Raw genomic sequence first — 21,875 nt, 5'->3', positions numbered from 1 at the left:
GCCAGCTGGGTTACCAAGTTGACCAATGCATCTAGTTTGCCTTCAAGCTTCTTAGTTTCAGATGATGCAGATGAGTTTGTAGCCACCTCATGCACTCTTCTAATGACTATAACATCATTTCTTGCGCTAAACTGCTAGGAGTTGGAAGCCATCTTCTCAATTAAATTTCTGGCTTCAACAGGAGTCATGTCTCCAAGGGCTCCACCACAAGCAGCATCTATCATACTTCTCTCCATATTACTGAGTCCTTCATAAAAATATTGGAGAAGAAGCTGCTCCGAAATTTGATGGTGAGGGCAACTGGCACATAGTTTTTTAAATCTCTCCTAGTATTCGTATAGGCTCTCTCCACTGAGTTGTCTAATACCTGAGATATCCTTCCTGATAGTTGTGGTCCTGGAAGCAGGGAAAACTTTTTTTAAGAATACTCTCTTAAGGTCATCCCAACTCGTGATGGACCTTGGAGCAAGGTAATACAACCAGTCCTTTGCCACTCCCTCTAAAGAATGAGGAAAAGCCTTCAGAAATATGTGATCCTCTTGGACATCTGGGGGTTTCATGGTGGAGTAGACAATATGAAATTCTTTCAAATGTTTGTGCGGGTATTCACCTGCGAGGCCATGAAACTTTGGAAGCAAATGGATCAGTCCAATTTTAAGAACATATGGGACATCCTCATCAGGGTATTGGATGCACAAGCTTTCGTAGGTGAAATCAGGTGCAGCCATTTCCCTTAGAGTCCTCTCAAGGTGTGGAGGTTGTGCCATGTTCTCAGAATGTTCAAAATCAGAATGCTCAAAATTATAATGCTCAAAATCAGGATGTTCAAAATCACCAATAACAGAATGCACTGATTCACCAGTAATGGAATACTCAGGATGATCAAAAGGTATAAAATGATGTCTAACTAATCTATGAAATGTCCTATCTATCTCTAGATCAAAGGGTTGTAAGTCAGATGGATTGCCTCTAGTCATACACTACATTCAGCATGCACAACTAGTTGCCTTGTCATGTAAATAAAGGTGTAGGTTTGAACTACAGCTACCCTCAAATGATATCCAAATGACTTGAAATTTTTTGAGCAACCTTATAAAATGATTCGAAGATAGCACATAAAATTTCAGACAAAAATTCAAAGTCTAACTATGGAAGCTAAAAATGGTAGGTTGAGAAAAATAAGTGAATAAAACTTGAAAAATAAAAAACTTTTGACATAATCACTTTTTTGGACGATGGAGACCTCAGCCGGCCTATGGTGGGCTTCCACGGCGTAGGAAATTTTTTTCTACTCCAAATACATATATAATAATTGCGATTCTGATAACCGGAGCAAAAGTTATGGCCGTTTGAAGTTTTGATAAAAACAAAGTTTGCTACTTTTTTGGAACTTTCAAATCTGACCAAACTAAAGGCTCTAGCTATTTTTCCCACAAAATATAGATTAAAAGAAGTTGCCAGAAAAAAATTCAGCTAAAAATAACAACTCTAGCTACTAAAACAAAAAATCCCAAATAATTCAGCAAGGGTGGTCGCTAAAATCCGTCGCTACATGATTTCTACTACTACTCTGTTTTGCCGCAAGCCAAAGTGGTCGCTAAGTCCGTCGCAAAACACTATACACAGCAAAACACCCAAAACTGAAACTGGGGAAGCGCTTAACAGAAAAACTGAAACAGAACACACACTAAACAAAATACCAGGACACTAAACAACACTAACACACATAATAAGACATGAAATGAATATCATGGAATGCTTCAATCAATTTCTTTTAACAAACATGAAACTTTTCAAAGATAGGAACATATGCATTAGAGTCAGAACTGAAATAAGCTAGTGAGAGTGATAGATATCAAGGAAGGATCATCAACCAAAGCCTTAACAATCATTGTTTCATTCAAGCTCAAGTGTTTAGGCTCATTCCATTATAAACAACTAACACAAGTCCTATCCTTTGCATATAATCTCATACCAAACAGAAATAAACACACAAAATGAATCCGAAGGACTTTCTAGGCTTGTAATGAGGTTGGGCTACCAACAAATCATGGGTTTTCTAGTATTCAAAAGCTTAGATTCTAGGAGAACATTGATCCATGGATAAACCTTTACTTTTCATCCATTCCCACCCGAATACTTGCCTCTTTTTAGGCACTTAGCTTTCATTGATTTGATTTGAAGCACACATACTTTTATACATTTTTATTTATACTTACAGTTTTTTTTTACATATATACAGAAACAGTATGTGTATACAAAAATAGTGTGTGTATGCTATTTACTTTGACCATTTCAATTCTTACCTAGGGTCTCCCCCAAATTTGGAACATTGGAGCTTGTAGGCCTAGGATCTTCTTCATCAATTGATTCCTTTGCTTCTTGGAAGATAAATGGCAGCGGAATGGAGAAGGAAGAGAGAGAGGAGACGCCACTTTAAGGAGAAGATGAGTCTAGAAGAAGCTCACCACCATAGGAGGCCATGGATAAGAGCTTGGAGGAAGAAAGAGATGAATGAAGGGAGAGGGAGAGAAGAGCACGAAATTTTGTGCTCAAAAGGAGCTCTGAAATCTGAAGTTAATATTCAAATGATCAAAGTTCAAAAAAATACACACACATGTGGTAGCTGCTTCAAGAATTTGATTTGGTCATCAAGGACAAAAAAGGATCTGAAAATGTGGTAGCTGATCACCTATCCAGATTGGTGAATGAGGATGTCACCTCAAAGGAAGCTGACATAAGAGATAAGTTCCCAGATGAATCTTTGTTTTTGATTGAAGGGAGACCCTGGTTTGATGACATGGCTAATTTTAAGGCAGTCGGGGTCATTCCTAAAGACCTCAATTGGCAACAGAGAAAAATATTTTTCTCTGATGCACGACATTATGTTTGGGATGACCCTCACTTGTTCAAAATGGGTGCAGATAACCTCCTTAGGAGATGTGTAACAAGTGAGGAAGCCAAAGGCATACTGTGGCACTATCATAATTCACCGTGTGGTAGGCATTATGGTGGAAGCAAAATAGCAGCCAAGGTCTTACAATCAGGATTTTTTTGGCCAACAATTTTCAAAGACGCCCATCATCATGTCTTAAAATGTGACCAATGTTAGAGAATGGGGGGGGGGATTTCTCGAAGAAATGAGATGCCTCTGCAAAACATTATGGAAGTTGAAGTTTTAGATTGCTGGGGTATTGATTTCATGGGCCCTTTTCCTTCATTAGCAGGGAATGAGTATATTCTAGTGACTGTTGATTATGTATCTAAATGGGTGGAAGCTATGGCCATTGCAAGGAATGATGCTAAAACTATGGTGAAATTTATCAAGAAAAATATTTTTTCTCGATTTGGAGTACCTGAATACTGATCAGTGATGGTGATTCACACTTCTGTAATACTCAACTCCAAATGGTATTGGGACAATACCATGTCAATCATAGAGTGTCGTTCCCTTACCATCCACAAACTAATGGACAAGTCGAAGTCTCTAATCGAGAGTTAAAGAAAATACTAGAAAAAATAGTGGCATCAACTAGAAAAGACTGGTCATCGAAATTGGAAGACACATTGTGGGCCTATAGAACTGCATACAAAACTCCAATTGGGCTGTCTCCGTTTCAATTGGTATATGGCAAATCCTGTCATTTACCAGTTGAAATGGAACATAAGGCATATTGGGCTCTAAAATTTTTGAACTTTGATGAGAAGGCATCTAGAGAGCAGAGAAAGATCCAGTTACTGGAACTAGAAGAAATGCGATTAACAGCTTATGAATCTTAACGACTTTACAAAGAAAAGGTGAAGACGTATCGCGATAAGAAGTTGTTGAAGAGAGAATTCAAACTGGGACAAGAAGTACTACTGCTTAATTCAAGACTGAAATTATTTCTTGGTAAGCTGAAATCCAAATGTTCTGGACCCTTTGTTATTAAGAAAGTTCGATCTTATGGTGCAATAGAGCTGTATGACCCACAATCTCAGGATCCTGAAAGGACATGGGTTGTCAATGGCCAAAGGCTAAAACTGTATCATGGAAAAGAATTTAGCAGGACACAGGACACTGTTCATTTGATCGCCAAGTGAGGTAAAAGCGTCAAGCTAATGACGTTAAAGAAGCGCTTCCTGGGAGGCAACCTAGTTTTAAGCTTTGTTGTGTTTGTTTTTCATGCATTTGATCATTAGGAACTTGCTTAATAATCTTTACATGGAGCATATCAAACTGAGGTTGATTATTTACGCTAAGCAACGACCTGATCACTCAGTGATGGCTACCCTTGGCTAAGCGTGACCCTATGTCGCCAAGCGTTATTCATTGCGACCAGAATTGAGGGCCATGGGGCTGAGCGCATAATCTGCTGGCTAAGCGGATATTCTTGCAGTTTAAATAGGATTTAAATTAGCTTAGTGCCATTCATATCCGCTAAGCTTAATTGCTTGCGGCAGTTCATGCGCTAAGCGGATCTCTTAATCGCTCAGCGCTAGCTTCACTGCACATAAAATACATGATTTCTGCTAAGCGGGCTCAGATCCCGGCTTAGCGAGAGCTGCAGTTTTTCTGATCGGCAGATCTCGCCAAGCGGTAGATTTAACTCACTAAGCTAAGTATTTATGTGCTAAAAAAAAACCAAACGACTCTTCCGCTTAGCGCGAGCCGCACTAAGCGTGATGCAATCCTCCCTAGGAAGGGACCAGTCACTAGAGCCATTAGCAGGAGGCTCCAAGAGGATTGGGCTAAAGCTACTGAAGAAGGCCCTAGAGTTCTCATGAACCTCAGGGTAGATTTCTGAGCCCATGGGCCAAGGTTGGGTCCAATTATCTTTGTACATATTAGACTAGGATTTCATTATATTTGATCCTTGTATTTAGGGCTCCATAATGTAGGTAGGGTACCCTAGAAATATAGGATTTTTCAGCCCTTGTATTTTAGGGCACCTAGACTAGTTTTTGTATTAGGGGTAGTTTTGTAATTTCACATGCACTAAGTGAATATTTGATGTGTGTGTTGGGAAATAAAATTTAATTGAACTGGTAGAAGCCCAATCCAATTAAATTTTAGAGGGGGAGGTGAGCATTTGCTTACTATACCCCATTGCCACATCATATAGTCACACTTTGTGCATGTCCTTCATGCTTTACATGCCTCATGACACCAAGGAACACTTAGTGGAGAATCTTGGAATTGATCTTGGATTAGTGGGCTGAACCATAACTAAAATTCACTAATCATAATTAGTGAGATTTTGTCTCCAAAGTTTGGCTCCACAAATTCAATTTCAAATTCAAGTGAAATTTGAATTGAAACTCAAGTTCCCTCCAATTTTGTGTGACACTTAGGCTATAAATAGAGGTCATGTGTGTGCATTTTTTTCAACTTTGATCATTTGAATATTAAACTTCATATTTCAGAGCTCTTTTAGAGCACAAAATTTCGTGCTCTTCTCTTCCTCTCCCTTCATTCATCTCCTTCTTCCTCCAAGCTCTTATCCATGGCCTCCTATGGTGGTGAGCTTCTTCTAGACTCATCTTCTCCTTGAAGTGGCATCTCCTCTCTCTCTTCCTTCTCCATTCTATTGACATTCATTTTCTAAGAAGTAAAGGAATCCATTGATGAAGAAGATCCTAGGCCTACAAGCTCCAATGGAGCTTACATCAAAGCGGCTGGCTTTGGAAAATCAAACGACTCTCCCGCTTAGCAAAGTGTTCGCTAAGCAGGAGCATCGAAAAAAGCATTGGTTAAGTGTAACTTTAGCACAATGACAAGTGTTGAGTGTAGGGATACCTGGAGAATTCTACACAAACCATATCATCTTTCTCTCTCTCTCTCTCTCATCTAATCCAGCATCTGCATTGGGTCAACTGTAGAAGCAATTCAAGTAAGTTCCTCATAATCCTCATCGTTGTTATTTTGCTCAACCTTAGGATAGACAACTTTTAAAACTAGCTTTAGGAATTATTGGATTGTAGTATGTGTAGGAGAAGCTTAAGTTTGGGTGTCTATATAGGGTGTCTGTTGATAGGTATGTTGGAAACCTTGTATGCGAAATCTGACTATTAGAGGTTTCAATTTTAGAGGAATATGAACTGCGTTTTCTGCTGTTTTCTAGAAATTTGCAATGAACATGCTCAGTGACCTTTCAACGCTCAGCGAGTTCATCTATACTCATCACATACATGCATTTCTGGTAGAACTTGCTGAGCGCACTTGTCGTGCAAAGCGATTGGATCTGTAGAGGATGAATATTCATCCTCTAGATAAGTACTTGTGGCTAAGCGAGGCTGATTCGCCAAGCCCAAGTAACTTGTCATGATAGCCGCGCCCTGAGCCAGTATCCTTGCGCCAAGCGAAGTTCTTTACGGTAGTGACTAAGCTGAGCGACCCATTTTGCTAAGCTCCCATAACTTAGTAGAATTTGTGAAAATTTTACTATGTAATACGGCTAAGCGTGGCTCTGGGAGAGCTAAGCGCACATCATTGCGGCAAGTTATAGGCTTAGCGAGATCTATACACCAAGCGGGTATAGTGTTTTCTGAGAAGACTCATTAAGCGGTCTATATTGTTTTGTAAGGACCGCTAAGCGAATGTTGTTTCGCTAAGCGACCTTTATCTTTCGTCTAAATTAATTTTCTTTCCATTGTTCACATTCTTTTCTTACAGATGGCCTCAAGAAAGAGAGCAAGAGCTGAAGGCATCCCTTCATCATCCAACCCACCTCCTCCAACAGCAACCATGGAACCAAATGGCCTACAAGCACAACCTATAGTTCCTATGTTGTGAAAATGGGTGTATGACTTTGTTTTAAATTGAATGCATGATTTTAATGGAATTTGTGTTTCCTTTCATGAATTTGAGCAAATGTGCATGTTGAACAAAGAAAGAACAAGAATGTGAACTTGCAATCAGAATTGTTAGTCAGTAGACAGATTGATTGTGAAAGAAAAGATTGAACCAAAAACCGGCGAGAGTGTGACCTTAAACTGTGAGTGAACAACTAGCTGTGAGTAATAATCTTTGCATGAATCTATGAATTTTAGAATGAAATGTATAAATGAGGACATGATAAAGGCCATGATTGAACATACACAAGCTCTCTGACCAAATAGCTTACCTTGAATGATACTTGTATCTTTTGCTCCCGTGTATAAAGCTTATTGATTTGTCATTAACTGAACCCTGAACTTTAAATGATTATCTCCTAATACCTTGTTTAGATTTTAGGAGAGCATATGGTTCAAGACAAATTTACTCTGAATTTGGGGGAGAAAAGTTGAAAAGAATGAAAAGAAAAAGGTTAAGCATCAGCACACACAACAAATAAGTTGTATGTAAAAAAAAAAGTTGTGTTGTTACAATAAGGTCAAAAGCAAATTAAGAAAAGGTAATAGTGAGAAGGTTATTTTTACAAAACAAGAAAAGATCATTGGGATTAGTCTAGGACTTGTGCTCTCTTAGAATCTAAACCTTTGAATCCTAGAAAAACCAATGAATTTTTGTAGCCAAGCCTCACTACAAGCCTGAGAAAGTCCTTCTGATTATGTTTATACATTTCTGACTTGATAGCATGAGATGAAATGCAAAGATTGGACCACTTGTTGGTTGTTATCAATGAATAGCTTAAACACTTGTGCTTGAGTGAAACAATAGCCGTGAGACTGTGGTTTGAGCTATTTTCCTTGATATCTGTCTTATGATTAACTTCATCCAACTGTATAGTTCACATTTTGTTCTCCTCTTTGTAAGGCTGCATATTTTGCGAAAACAAGTGATAGGTACACATTGCTTCATCTTTCTCATCATGCAATCAATAAATTTTGATACATACACCTTTATACATAAACACTGCATGTTTTACCACTTGAGGACAAGTGAGTTGTTCTCTTTTGCTTGAGGATAAGAAAAACTGTAAATTTGGGGGAGTTGTTAGTCGATGAATACGACTAACTTTTGTGTATAAAACCTGTGTATTTTGTATCAAACTTTCCCATTTTATGGTTGTTTTGTAATATTATAAGTAATTTTTGTTAAATATAGGTAATAGATAATTTATACTTTTGTTTTGTGTGTTTAATAATCAACTTCTCTCAATTTTAGGTTAATTAGGAAAATTGGCAAAAGTGCTATTTTCACCTTCTCGCTAAGCCAATATGCTGGCTTAGCAAGCATTCGCTAAGCGCGACACTCCGTGGCTAAGCGCAAGGAAGAATCTAGAAGAAGATGAGCTGTCAGGTTCACTGAGCGCACCGCTTCAGCTCATCCGCTAAGCGAGAGAAGTGCGCTGAGCCAAAAATCACTAACGTGCGCTAAGCGGTCCATACATGCGCTAAGCGCATGAGCACGAACAAGGCCACCTATTTAAGCCTGAAATCAGATTTGCATAAGGAGTTTGGAGTTTTTCTTGAAGAAGCCTCTGCATGCATGAGAATCTGGCCCTAGCTTAAAGCTTTTGCATGTTTAGGAAGTTCTAGAGAAAGAAAGGTCCAAGTTCCAAAGAGTTATGAGAGATTTTGTTGTGTGAAGATCTACAGAGATGCGAGTTCGAAGCGGAAGCCGTTCTGAGAACTTGAGATGAGTTTGTGAGTGACTGTGCAATCCTAGAGGTGAAGGAGACATCCTCACCACTTGTGCTTTTGCAGTCTTTCATCTTGTTCTTTTCTTTGTTGTAAAGGAGGTTTCCAGACTATGGAAAGCTAAATCCTCTGTTGGATCTTCCCTGTAGGTACCTGATGTAAATATATTTCTATCTATGTAATGATGTTTTGTGTGTTCTCAGTGCTATCTACTTTTCATTCTAGTGTGCTTTTACCTTGATCACGTAGATGCATGCTTTGTTAGGGTCATTGAACAGTGGGAACTGGTCTAATTCCAAAGTCCTTGGTAGTACGGGACTAACTTGTTGTGCTATCACGAGGGATCGGGGTACAGGAACTTAGTTGTGTATGTGTGTCTTAATGCGGTCTTGGTTGAGTTTAGTCTTACGAGAGGGATCTGCAGATGAGGCTTGATCAGGACTAGGCTAGGCTATCATGAGAAGTCGGGGTCTAGCAGTCCAGGAGACAACATAGGAACACATGAGCATTGTTAAATAGAGAACATCCTTTTTAGCATCAGGAACCTATGAGGAAGACCAATGCTTTCTCTACCTGTTTTTAGACAGTATTTCTCTTACGTGAGTTTCTTTCTTTTTGCCTGGATAGTTTAAATACATGTCCATAACCACAATTATATTTTCATACAAGACGCCTATTTATCGAAATAGCTTGCCAGACAACACAAGTTCCCCAAGAGTTCGATACTCGGTTCTTACTGTTTTATACTACTTGTGCGATCCAATGCACTTGTCAGTCGCGAAAAAGGATCAAGCCCCAAGAGTGCAAACCTAGAATAAGCTGCTAATGTCTCCCCCTCCTCAATGATCACAGGGGTCTTCAAGAAGGTATTCAGTGTGTCCTCATCAAACTCACCAAATGACCTCTCACCCTCACCTGCTTAGGTGATTTGTCCTCAGGATCATAGAGGTTAGCATAAAACTCTTTCACAATGGCAACATCAATGTTGCCTTCATCAAAACTGGTCAACTCCTCATCCCATTTTCTTCTCTCCAATTCTTGTTTGAACTCATCAAACTCAATGTGGTAGATTACCACATTCCTCTATGGCAACAGCTTCCTAGGAACAATGATGTCAATGTACCTTTCCCAAGCCTCAAGAGAAGTGAACCTGGATCGGTCATATCGGACCTGGGAAGGTGTGGTAGGTGGCTTTCGCTTCTTTCATGCCATCTGAAAATATAAGATCAAACAACAAGATTAGTCAGAGTTATTTTCAACAAAATAGAAAAATAACACTAAAAATTGAACTGAGCGCTTAGTGCAGCAAACCGAGTTTAGTGCACCTTATAAAATTTTACTCATGGGCTAAGCGTAGCAGACTCGTGCTTAGCCTAAAGAAACAAAAAATATTTTTCTGCAAATTAGGCTTAGCGCAGCATGCTGGGCTTAGCCTAAGTCTACAACTTTCAAAATAGAAGAGGGTATGGGCTTAGCACAGCATGGCATGCTTAGCTCAGCCTCACCAAAATGACCCTTAGGCTTAGCACACAGGGCACGCTTAGCCTAATTACAAAGGCTGAAAACAATAAGAGAGTTGAGCTTAGCACAGCAAGGCGTGCTTAGCTCAACCTCCATGAAACATAACTACGGCTTAGCGTAGCGGGCTGCACTTAGCCTTATTCAAAGGTTTGAAAACAGAAGCATATTGGCGCTTAGCCTAACAGGTCAGGCTTAGCGCTGAACAAAAAATCTAAAAAATCCAAAGTATCTAAAACACTAGGCTCGCTTAGCGCATAGACGCACTTAGCGGGTTCATCAATGAACCTCATTAGAAGGATGAACGTGTTTAGCGCGACATGGTCAGGCTTAGCGCGATGAATAGGCTAAGCGTAGCAGGCTCGCTTAGCACGTTCATCGCGATTTCCAAAGAGAAACATAGGGGTTTTCACCCCTTTCAGCCACATTGCCCCTAATGGGCTTCTAAGTTACCTAAAATCCTAAAATAACTAAAACTCAAACTAAAAACCCTACCTTAACAGCAATGCAAGCTAACAAAGCCCCTAAGGTTCAAAGTATGAAAATGAAAATGGAAATGAAGCACTACTTACTTGGATTGTCATTCTTCCGCACCGGGAGGTCATCAGGGTGTTTAAAGGAAAACTCGCAAGGTGCTTGACTGTGGCTTTTATTGGCCCACCATTTTAAAGATGCGTGGCAGATTTGTAGCACTTGTGAGCAGTGTCAGAGAGCAGGAAGTGCACTTATATGGCGACAACAAATGCCTCTGGAACCTATGCTATTCTGTGAGGTGTTTGATGTCTGGGGCATAGATTTCATGGGCCCTTTTCCTGTCTCTTTTGGTTATGTTTACATTCTCCTTGTAGTTGATTATGTTTCATAATGTGTGGAAGCCAAGCCCACTAGAACTAATGATGCTAAGGTTGTTGCAGATTTTGTCAGATCTAATCTGTTTTGCAGGTTTGGAGTACCTAAAGCAATCATTAGTGATCAAGGAACTCATTTTTGCAACAAATCAATGCATGCCTTGCTTAAAAAGTATGGGGTTGTACACAGGGTATCCACACCATACTACTTCCAAACCAATGGACAGGCAGAAATTTCTAACAGGGAGATCAAGAGAACTTTATAGAAGATTGTGCAGCCAAGCAGGAAAGATTGGAGTACCAGGCATCGGACTACCTACAAAGCATCCATAGGAATGTCTCCTTATCGGGTTGTTTTTGGAAAGGCATGTCATCTTCCAGTGGAGATTGAGCACAAACCATACTGGGCAGTGAAGACCTGCAACTTCTCTTTGGATCAAGCTGGTGAGGAAAGAAAGTTGCAACTGAGTAAGTTAGATGAGATCCGCCTAGAAGCGTATGAGAATGCCAAGTTCTACAAAGAAAAGACCAAGAAGTTCCATGATAGCATGATAATTAAGAAGGACTTCAGGGTTGGGCAAAAAGTGTTATTGTATAATTCTAAGCTCGGACTCATGAGTGGTAAGTTGAGGTCTAAGTGGATTGGTCCTTTTGTTGTTACTAATGTTTTTCTGTATGGTACAATTGAGATCAAAAGCGACTCCACAAGCAAGAGCTTCAAGGTCAATGGACACCGACTTAAGCCATTCCTCACAAACCCTTCTTTAGTGGACGTAGTGGTGGAAGAGACTTCCTTACTCCACCCTACTCTTCCTACACCATGACTTAGGGAGTTTTTCTTTTCCTATCTCCTTCTTTACTTTTATTACATTTGTCCGACTCTATTTGATGGTTTAATTGCTTTTAATCTTTTAATTGTGCTACATTGAGGACAATGTGTTGTTTAAGTATGGGGGGGAGTGTTATTTGGTTTTGCTAGTTTTGTTAATTTTGTTAGTTTTGTTGGGTTTCTAGCTTAATATTTTAGGTCAATTCTGTTTGCATGTACAACTTTGCATATTTTTCTTTGAATTATAGGATATGTTCAAGAAATGGGTAATTGTTTTGAAAATAAAAGTCTCTTGACATTTTGTGATTTGAAATCCTTGCTTTTCCTCTACATGTCATGATAATTTTGAAAGCTCAATTTGAAAGTGATAAGTTTACCTTTGTGAGAATTTGAGCCATCCATCATTATAATCTTTTGGTGTGTTTTGCCCCATTGATTGCTTGCACAATAGCCTTGGCTTGATTCTTGTTGATGCTTCCTAATTCACATGCATATTTGGAAATGATTTAGGTAATTTTGTTCTTATAAGCCTCTAGCCAAATGGACCTACCTTGAATTAATTCCTTTGATAGCCCTTTTGAGCCTTGTTTCCCTTTCCTTGTTTTTAAGCTCACTACAAGCTTTAAGTGAAAAACCATGATATCACCTTACCCTTAAGGAATTTTGGAGCTTTGGAATTGTTTTGGGAATAAGTGTGGGGGCATTTTGTTGGATAACATGTTTTGTTGGCTATGCTTCATGATGTATTTTTGGGCCATACTGATGTACATTGTATATGGGTTAAATGTTGGACATGCTGCTGAATGATATGCTAGTTCTCAAATGCTACTATTCAAAAAAAAATTTCAAGTTGAATCAATTTGAAAAAAAAAAAGAAAAAGGCTTGGATTTTTTTCATGGAAACAATTTTTTTCACCAAAAACAGCTGAAATGCATAGTCAGGGGGATCATGGATATTTAGAACAACCCCCTTCTGCCTATTTATAGGAAAAAGGGGGAGGAGGTTGCTTCCCTGCTCGCCCAGGCAAGCTGGTTGCTTCCTCCAGAAGCAACCCTGCTTCGAAAATACTTAGGAAGGCACAAATTGAAAATTTTGAAAATTGCTATTTGCACCCCCCATTTTGATAAGTTCACCTCTTCTTTCGTAATTTATGGAAAAGTTATGGAAGCCTTACGGAAGCATATAGGACTTCATTTTCTTTTTTTTTTCTCTTCCCTCTCACCAATATTAAGTGAAATATGCTTATTTAGGGTTATGGGAATTTTACGGAAGCATTACGGCAGTCCCAGAAGCCATTTTTTAACAAAACGGGGGAGGTGGTTGCCGCCCAGCTCGCCCAGGCGAGCTAAGGTGCTTCAACCTTAAGCAAGGAAATGCCCAGAATCCTCTAGAAGGGCCCAGATTTGAAAATTGCTATTTGCACCCCCCATTTTACTGAATACACCCCCATTTGCCCTTTTTTGCTGATTCTTTTTCTGTAACGTTACAGAACTTCATGAATTACATAACAATACTTTTTTTCTTTCCGTAATGTCACGAAACTTTACGGATTATGCAACCATCCCCTCTTCGACTCTTGGAATGTTACGGAACTTTACGGATTGCGCATTAACGCTTCCTTTCGACTCCCGACATGTCGCGAAACTTCACGGATTGCCTAACAATGGGTGTCAAGTACCTTGAAGTGGTCAAGCGAAGGTCGCATCCCACCAAACAGATGGTCCCCAGACGAAATTAAGGTATGACAGTAGGAATAATCAACATGAAAATACAAAAAAAGGTATGTTTTAATGTATTACTTTTCTTAATTTTTTAAATAGTGATCAAGGGGTTCCCATATGTAGAAGCAAAGCCTTTGTCTTTGATGTTTCGATGATGATCGTGATGATTTGATGAAAATGCGTTTCTCAAGTTTAATTCAAGACAATGATTCAAGAATACAAGATACAACATCAAGAAGATCACTAGTATTTTAGGAAGAGAATTCCTAATTGAAATAGCAAAAGGTTTGGCCAAGAAATTTAAATTTAAAAAGTCTTTTTCATGAGATTTACTCTCTGGTAATCGATTACCAGAGGATGTAATCGATTACCAGTGGCCAAAAATGGTTTACAACAGCTATTAAAATTTGAATTCAAATTTTAGACTGTGTAATCGATTACACAATATTGGTAATCGATTACCAGCAGTTAATAAACGTTTTAATTCAAATTTTAAAACCTGTAATCGATTACACAAATCCTGTAATCGATTACCAGAGGAGATTTTCAGAAAATTATTTCTAAGAGTCACATCTTTTCAAATGGTTTTTACATGGCCACCAAAGGTCTATTTATATGTGACTTGGAACACGAATTTGCCTAGAGTTTTTCATAACAAAAAGTCTTATTCTCTCAAAGAGAAAAAACATTTTATCCTCTTAAGAATTCCTTGGCCAATACACTTGCAATTCAATAAGGAATTAATTGAGTGCTCAGATTGTACAATCTATCTCTTTCAAGAAAGATTTATTCTTCAATTGTTTCTAAATTCTCAAAGGGGATTGAGAGACCGAGGGTCTCTTGTTGTAAAGAAATCTGAACACAAAGGAAGGATTGTCCTTGTGTGTTCAGAACTTGTAAAGGGATTTTACAAGATAGTGAAACTCTCAAGCAGGTTGCTTGGGGACTGGACGTAGGCACAAGGGTGTGGCCGAACCAGTATAAATTTGAGTTTGCACTTTCTCTTCCCTTAAAATCTTTTATTTATTATTTTTTTACATTTATATTCAAATTGTTCTATTTGAATCATTATTTAAGAGTTCATTTTTAAGGGAACTTGTAACTTGCATTGAAATTGAAATAGAATTTTAATTGGGGAAATAGTTTGCAGTATCTTAATTCAACCCCCCTTCTTAAGATATCTGAGTCCACTTGTCTAACAAGTGGTATTAGAGCTTCATTCTTGTATAAAGTTTAGAAGCTTTAAGAATAATGGCCTCAGCAAACTTCTTATTTCCAGAAGGAAATTCAATCAATTGACCTCCAATCTTTAATGGAGAGGGTTACCACTACTGGAAAACCTGAATGCAAATTTTTATTGAGGCAATTGACTTAAACATTTGGGAAGCCATAGAAATAGGGCCTTATATACCCGTCACAGTAGAAAGAACCACAATAGATGGAATCACAACAAGTGGAAGCACAACAATAGAAAAACCTAGAGATAGATGGTCTGAAGAGGATAGAAGACGAGTACAATATAATTTAAAAGCCAAAAACATAATTACATCTGCCCTGGGAATGGATGAATATTTCAGGGTTTCAAATTGTAAGAGTGCTAAGGAAATGTGGGACACTCTACAAGTAACACATGAAGGCACAACAGATGTTAAAAGATATAGGATAAACACATTAACTCATGAATACGAACTATTTAGGATGAATGCAAATGAAAGCATTCAAGACATGCAAAAGAGGTTCACACATATAGTAAATCATCTTGCAGCTTTAGGGAAAGATTTTCAAAATGAAGATCTAATAAACAAAGTATTAAGATGTTTAAGCAGAGAATGGCAACCTAAAGTAACAACCATTACTGAATCAAGAGATTTATCTAACATGACTCTTGCTACTCTATTTGGAAAGTTACAGGAACACGAAATGGAATTGTTGATATTAAATCAACATGAAGAAAATGACAAGAAAAAGAAGTGAATTGCTCTTAAAGCCTCATCTTCAATCCAAGAAGGTAGTGATAAGGAAATTGATCTAGATGAAGATGATGATCTTATCCTTTTTGTAAAAAGGTTCAACAAGTTTTTGAAAGTCAGAGGAAGTCAAAGGCGACCAAATTTTAAATCTAAAAGAAAGGCAGAAATTTCATCTTCTACTCCAAAATGCTTTGAATGCAATCAACCTGGACATCTGAGGGTTGATTGTCCTATCTTCAAGAAAAAGATGGAGAAATCTGAAAAGAAAAATTTTAGTGAAAAGAAAATGAAGAAAGCTTACATCACATGGGATGACAATGATATGGGATCTTCTGAAGATTCAAAAAATTAAGAGATAAACCTCTGTCTAATGGCTAAAAGTTATGAAAGCAATGAAGAGGTAACATCTTCAAATAACTTATCCATTTCTTTTGATGAATTACAAGATGCATTTGCTGATTTGCATAAAGAGTCAATCAAACTTGCAAAGTTAGTTTCATCTTCTAAGAAAACAATTTCAGATTTAGAAAATGAAATTTCAAAATTAAATAAAGAATTAGATCATCTTAGAACTGAGGTCTCAATTTCTAAATCAAATGAAAAAGTTTATATCTCTACTATTTCTGACAAGAAAATATCTGATTCTTGCAAGAAAATATGAAAAAGAAATTAAAGATTTGAAAAACTCACTTGCAAAATTTTCTTTTAGTAAAAATAATTTAGATGTCATATTAGGGAAACAAAGATGTGTCTCTAATAAGGCTGGAATAGGATATAAACCTGAAAAACAACAAAAATTTCATAAAAACCTCTTTGCTTCCACACAAAAATATAATTCTAGTTCTATCACTTGTTTTTATTGTGGAAGAAAAGGGCATGGCACATCTACATGTTATTATAAGAAAAACTACAACACCATTAAAATGATATGGGTCCCAAAAGGATCTTTAGTCTACACTAACACACAAGGACCTAATAAAGTTTGGGTACCTAAGTCAAAAACTTGATCAAGTAGGTGTCTTTGAGGAAGGAATGGTACATAGATAGCGGATGTTCAAAACATATGACAGGAGATGCATCAAAGTTTACACATATATCTCTCAAGAAAAGCAGGCATGTAACTTATGGTGACAACAACAAAGGTAGAATCCTTGGAGTTGGTAAAATAGGTACAAATTCTTCAAACTCCATTGAAAATGTTCTACTTGTTGAAGGTCTTAAGCACAACCTACTTAGTGTTAGTCAATTATGTGACAAAGGCTATCTAGTATCATTTGATCCTCAAAAATGTCTTATAGAACTTAAGCATGACACTAATATAAAGCATGTAGGATATAGAGTCAACAATGTATATATGATAGACTTAAGCCTAAAACTAGATAACAATCATTGTTTTCTTAGCAAAGATGATGATCCATGGTTATGGCATAAAAGAATTGCTCACATAAACATGGATCACTTAAACAAATTAATTGCAAAAGATTTAGTAGTTGGCTTGCCTAAATTAAAATTTGAAAAAGATAGACTATGTGATGCATGTCAAAAGGGAAAACAAACTAGAGTCTCATTCAAACCCAAAAATATTGTTTCAACTACTCAACCCTTACAATTATTGCATATGGATTTATTTGGTCCATCTAGAACTATGATTTTTGGAGGAAATTACTATGCTCTTGTCATAGTTGATGATTTCTCTAGATATACATGGACATTATTCATTACTCATAAAAGTGATGCATTCCAAGCATTTAGGAAACTTGCTAAAGTTATACAAAACAAGAAAAATCTTAAGATTTCATCTATTAGAAGTGATCATGGGGGTGAATTTGAAAACAAAGATTTTGAATTATTTTGTGATGAACATGGTATTGAGCATAATTTTTCTGCACCTAGAACCCCTCAACAAAATGGAGTTGTTGAGAGGAAAAATAGGTCATTGGAAGAAATTGCTAGAACTTTATTAAATGATACTTCTCTTCCAAAATATTTTTGGGCTGAAGCCATCAATACTGCATGTTACATTATGAATAGGGCTTTAATAATACCCATTTTAAAGAAAACCCCATATGAGTTATATAATGGTAGAAAACCTAACATTTCACATCTTCATGTTTTTGGTTGCAAATGTTTTAATGGTAAAGATAATCTAGGAAAATTTGATGCAAAATCTGATGAAGGCATCTTTCTTGGATATTCATTGCAAAGTAAAGCATATAGAATATATAACAAAAGAACTATGATTATTGAAGAATCAATTCATATTTCTTTTGATGAATCTAATGCTATTTTGTCAAGAAAGAACATACTAGATGATATTGCAGAATCTTTAGAACAAATTCATATTCATGGACAAGATTTTAAAGGAAAAGGGAAAGGAAGCAATGAAGATCCTCCAGAAGAAGCCAAATCAAAGGATGAACTTCCAAAAGAATGGAAAGCCTCAAAAGATCATCCCCTCGACAACATTATTGGTGATATCTCAAAAGGGGTAACAACTAGACATTCTCTTAAAGAATTATGCAATAATATGGCTTTTGTATCTATGATTGAACCTAAAAATATAAAATAAGTCATAATAGATGATAATTGGATAATTGCTATGCAAGAAGAACTAAATCAGTTTGAAAGAAACAATGCGTGGGAACTGGTTGAGAAACCTAAAAACTATCCCGTCATAGGAACAAAATGGGTATTTAGGAACAAGTTAGATGAACATGGCATAATCATTAGAAATAAGGCTAGATTAGTTGCAAAAGGATATAATCAAGAAGAAGGTATAGATTATGAAGAAACATATGCTCCAGTTGCTAGATTAGAAGCCATTAGAATGCTCTTAGCATATGCATCCATAATGAATTTTAAGCTTTATCAAATGGATGTTAAAAGTGCTTTTCTAAATGGCTCAATTCAAGAAGAAGTATATGTTGAACAACAACCAGGTTTTGAAATGTTGGATAAGCCAAATTATGTCTATAAATTGAAAAATGCTTTATATGGCTTGAAACAAGCCCCTAGGGCTTGGTATGAGCGTCTAAGTAAGTTCCTTTTAGAAAAGGACTTCTCTAGAGGAAAAGTGGATACTACTTTGTTCATAAAGAGAAAATCGCATGATATTTTATTAGTTCAAATTTATGTTGATGATATTATTTTTGGATCCACTAATGAATTATTGTGCAAGGAATTCTCTCATGACATGCAAAGTGAGTTTGAAATGTCAATGATGGGAGAACTTAATTTCTTTTTTGGATTGCAAATCAAACAAACCAAGGATGGTATCTTTGTCAATCAATCCAAGTATTGCAAAGAGTTAATCCACAAATTCGGCATGGAAAATGCTAAGCACATGGCTACACCAATGAGCATTGCTTACTATCTCGATAAAGATGAAACCGGTCAGTCAATAGATGTTAAGCAATATCGAGGTATGATCGGATCAATTCTTTATTTATCTGCTAGCAGACCTGATATAATGTTTAGTGTATGTATGTGTGCTAGTGATGTGCCATCATTTTCTTCTATTTCTTAAACCCTTTTTGCACCATTTTAATTATTGATTAGTCTTAATTGTCAAATTAATTAGGCAGTTTTATTATTTGGGCTCATTTAGCTAATTTGATGTTTTTAATCTAATTTCAGGAATTAATGAAACATTGGGCTTAATCTGGATTTTGGTTGTGGACTTGAAGAGGGCAAATAAAGCAGCGCTTACCTTAGTTAATTTCTAATTAGGAGATTGCAATTTTATTTTATGTGGTTCAATGTTATTTCGTTTTGGGCCAGAATATTGTAATAGGGCCCAGTGACTTTGAGTGACTCTTTTTAAATAGAAGCCTTGGGATTTGTGCAAGGCTATTCTGTTAGACTATTATTCAGAGCATAGGGTTTATGGTTTTTACGTTTTTCTGTTCTAATGCTACTGTTCACGTAATGCAATTTTCCATTTTCTGCTTCTAATTACAATTTCGTTCTTGTTTCTTCTTCTGCCTTCATTTACGTTTCTGCTTCGTTTACGTTTTTGCTTTGTTTACGTTTCTGCTTTTAGTTTCATTTACGTTTTCTATTTGAATCTATGGAAGGCTAAATATTCTGGTGTTGTTTCCTTTTGAGGACAAAGCTCAACTCTCTTTGAGGTTTCGTTTATAATGTGGCTTCCTGACAGTTTTCCCTTCACTAGTTAACCCAAATTCGTTAACATTAATCTGTGCACGCTTCGTGTTTGATTAATTGCCTCTAAGCCTAACTTGCGTTCATGCTTAATGGACGAAGGGCTAACCGGTGTATGTGTTGCCTAATCACGTATTGACAACCCTAAGTTGATTTTCGCTTAGTAAATTGAAATAGGGTTGGATTAAGTGGTTAACTATTAGGGACGAATTCTCCATAACTCAGGACAAGAGAATGGCTTCTGAATCAAAGGAAACAACCCGTTTTTAATATTATTAGTTTCGTATTCCAGTTTACTTGTTCTGTTCTTTAAATCACAAAACAAACAACTCCCCCCCCCCAATTGTTACTGTTACTGCAAGTATATTATGAACATCTGGTTTATCATTGCTCGCTGGGAAACGACCTAGGATCACTTCCTAGTTACAGCATTTTCATGTTTATTTGATTCGGGTACGGCCTCGATCAAATTTGGCGCCGTTGCCAGGGAGCAGTGTCCAAAGGTTCATAATAGCTAATGTCGTGTTAGTGTTTAATTATTTCATGTTTTATGTTTAATTGTTAATGTTGTGTTAGTGCTTACGTTAGTGTTGTTTAGTGTCTTGTTATTTTGTTTAGTGTATGTTCTGTTTTAGTTTTCCTATTAAGTGTTTCCCCTGTTTCAGTTTTGGGTGTTTTGCTGTGAATAGTGTTTTGCGACGGACTTAGGGACCACTTTTTCTTGCGGCAAAATAGAGTAGTAGTAGAAATCATGTAGCGACGGATTTTAGCGACCAACCATGCTGAATTATTTGGGATTTTTTGTTTCAGTAGCTAGGGTTGTTAGTTTTGGCTGAATTTTTTTGTGGTAACTTCTTTTAATCTATATTTTGTGGGAAAAATAGCTAGAGCCTTTAGTTTGGTCAGATTTGGAAGTTCCAAAAAAGTAGCAAATTTTGTTTTTGTCAAAACTTCAAACGGCCATAACTTTTGTTCAGGTTATCAGAATCGCAATTATTATATATGTATTTGGGGTAGGAAAAAATTTCCTATGCCATCGCAACCTGCCATAGGCTGGCTGAGGTCTCCATCATCCAAAAAAAGTGATTCTGTCAAAAGTTTTTTATTTTTCAAGTTTTATTCACTTATTTTTCTCAACCTACCATTTTTAGCTTCCATAGTTAGACTTTGAATTTTTGTTTGAAATTTTATGTGCTATCTTCTAATCATTTTATAAGGTTTCTCACAAAATTTCAAGTCATTTGGATATCATTTGAGGGTAGCTGTAGTTCAAACCTACACCTTCATTTACATGACAAGGCAACTAGTTGTGCATGTTGAATGTAGTGTATGACTAGAGGAAATCCATCTGACTTACAACCCTTTGATCTTGAGATAGATAGGACATTTCAAAGATTAGTTAGGCATCATTTTATACCTTTTTATCATCCTGAGCATTCCATTACTGGTGAATCTGTGCATTCTGTTATTGGTGATTTTGAACATCCTGATTTTGAGCATTACAATTTTGAGCATTCTGATTTTGAACATTATGAGAACATGGCACAACCTCCACCCCGTGAGAGGACTCTAAGGGAAATGGCTGCACCTGATTTCACCTACGAAAGCTTGTGCATCCAATACCCTGATGAGGATGTCCCATATGTTCTTAAAACAGGACTGATCCATTTGCTTCCAAAGTTTCATGGCCTTGCAGGTGAAGACCCGCACAAACATATGAAAGAATTTCATATTGTCTGCTCCACCATGAAACCCCCAGATGTCCAAGAGGATCACGTATTTCTGAAAGCTTTTCCTCATTCTTTAGTGGGAGTGGCAAAGGACTGGCTGTATTACCTTGCTCCAAGTTCCATCACGAGCTGGGATGACCTTAAGAGAGTATTCTTAGAAAAACATTTCCCTGCAACCAGGACCGCAGCCATCAGGAAGGATATCTCAGGTATTAGACAACTCAGTGGAGAGAGCCTATATGAATACTGGGAGAGATTTAAAAAACTATGTGCTAGTTGCCCTCACCATCAGATTTCGGAGCAACTTCTTCTCCAATATTTTTATGAAGGACTCAGTGATATGGAGAAAAGTATGATAGATGCTGCCAGTGGTGGAGCCCTTGGAGATATGACTCCTGCTGAAGCCAAAAACTTGATTAAGAAGATGGCTTCCAACTCCCAGCAGTTTAGCGCCAGAAATGATGCCATAGTCATTAGAAGAGTGCATGAGGTAGCTACAAACTCATCTGCATCATCTGAAACTAAGAAG

General features: G+C 37.2%; 2 non-coding genes across 2 annotated transcripts; one reads left to right on the top strand and one right to left on the bottom strand.

The window, feature by feature from the left end:
* The first annotated feature begins 282 nt into the window (after window positions 1-282).
* Window positions 283-389, top strand: LOC113000577 (small nucleolar RNA R71). Its single transcript, XR_003265910.1, has one exon. It is a non-coding gene; the product is annotated as a small nucleolar RNA R71 (small nucleolar RNA).
* Window positions 390-21,533: 21,144 nt separating this feature from the next.
* Window positions 21,534-21,640, bottom strand: LOC113000567 (small nucleolar RNA R71). The gene has a single exon (XR_003265900.1). It is a non-coding gene; the product is annotated as a small nucleolar RNA R71 (small nucleolar RNA).
* Window positions 21,641-21,875: the final 235 nt, after the last annotated feature.

This window comes from Glycine max, chromosome 19, assembly GCF_000004515.6.
Source record: "Glycine max cultivar Williams 82 chromosome 19, Glycine_max_v4.0, whole genome shotgun sequence".
Classification (NCBI taxonomy): domain Eukaryota; kingdom Viridiplantae; phylum Streptophyta; class Magnoliopsida; order Fabales; family Fabaceae; genus Glycine; species Glycine max.
This window is presented reverse-complemented; position numbering and strand designations above follow the sequence as displayed.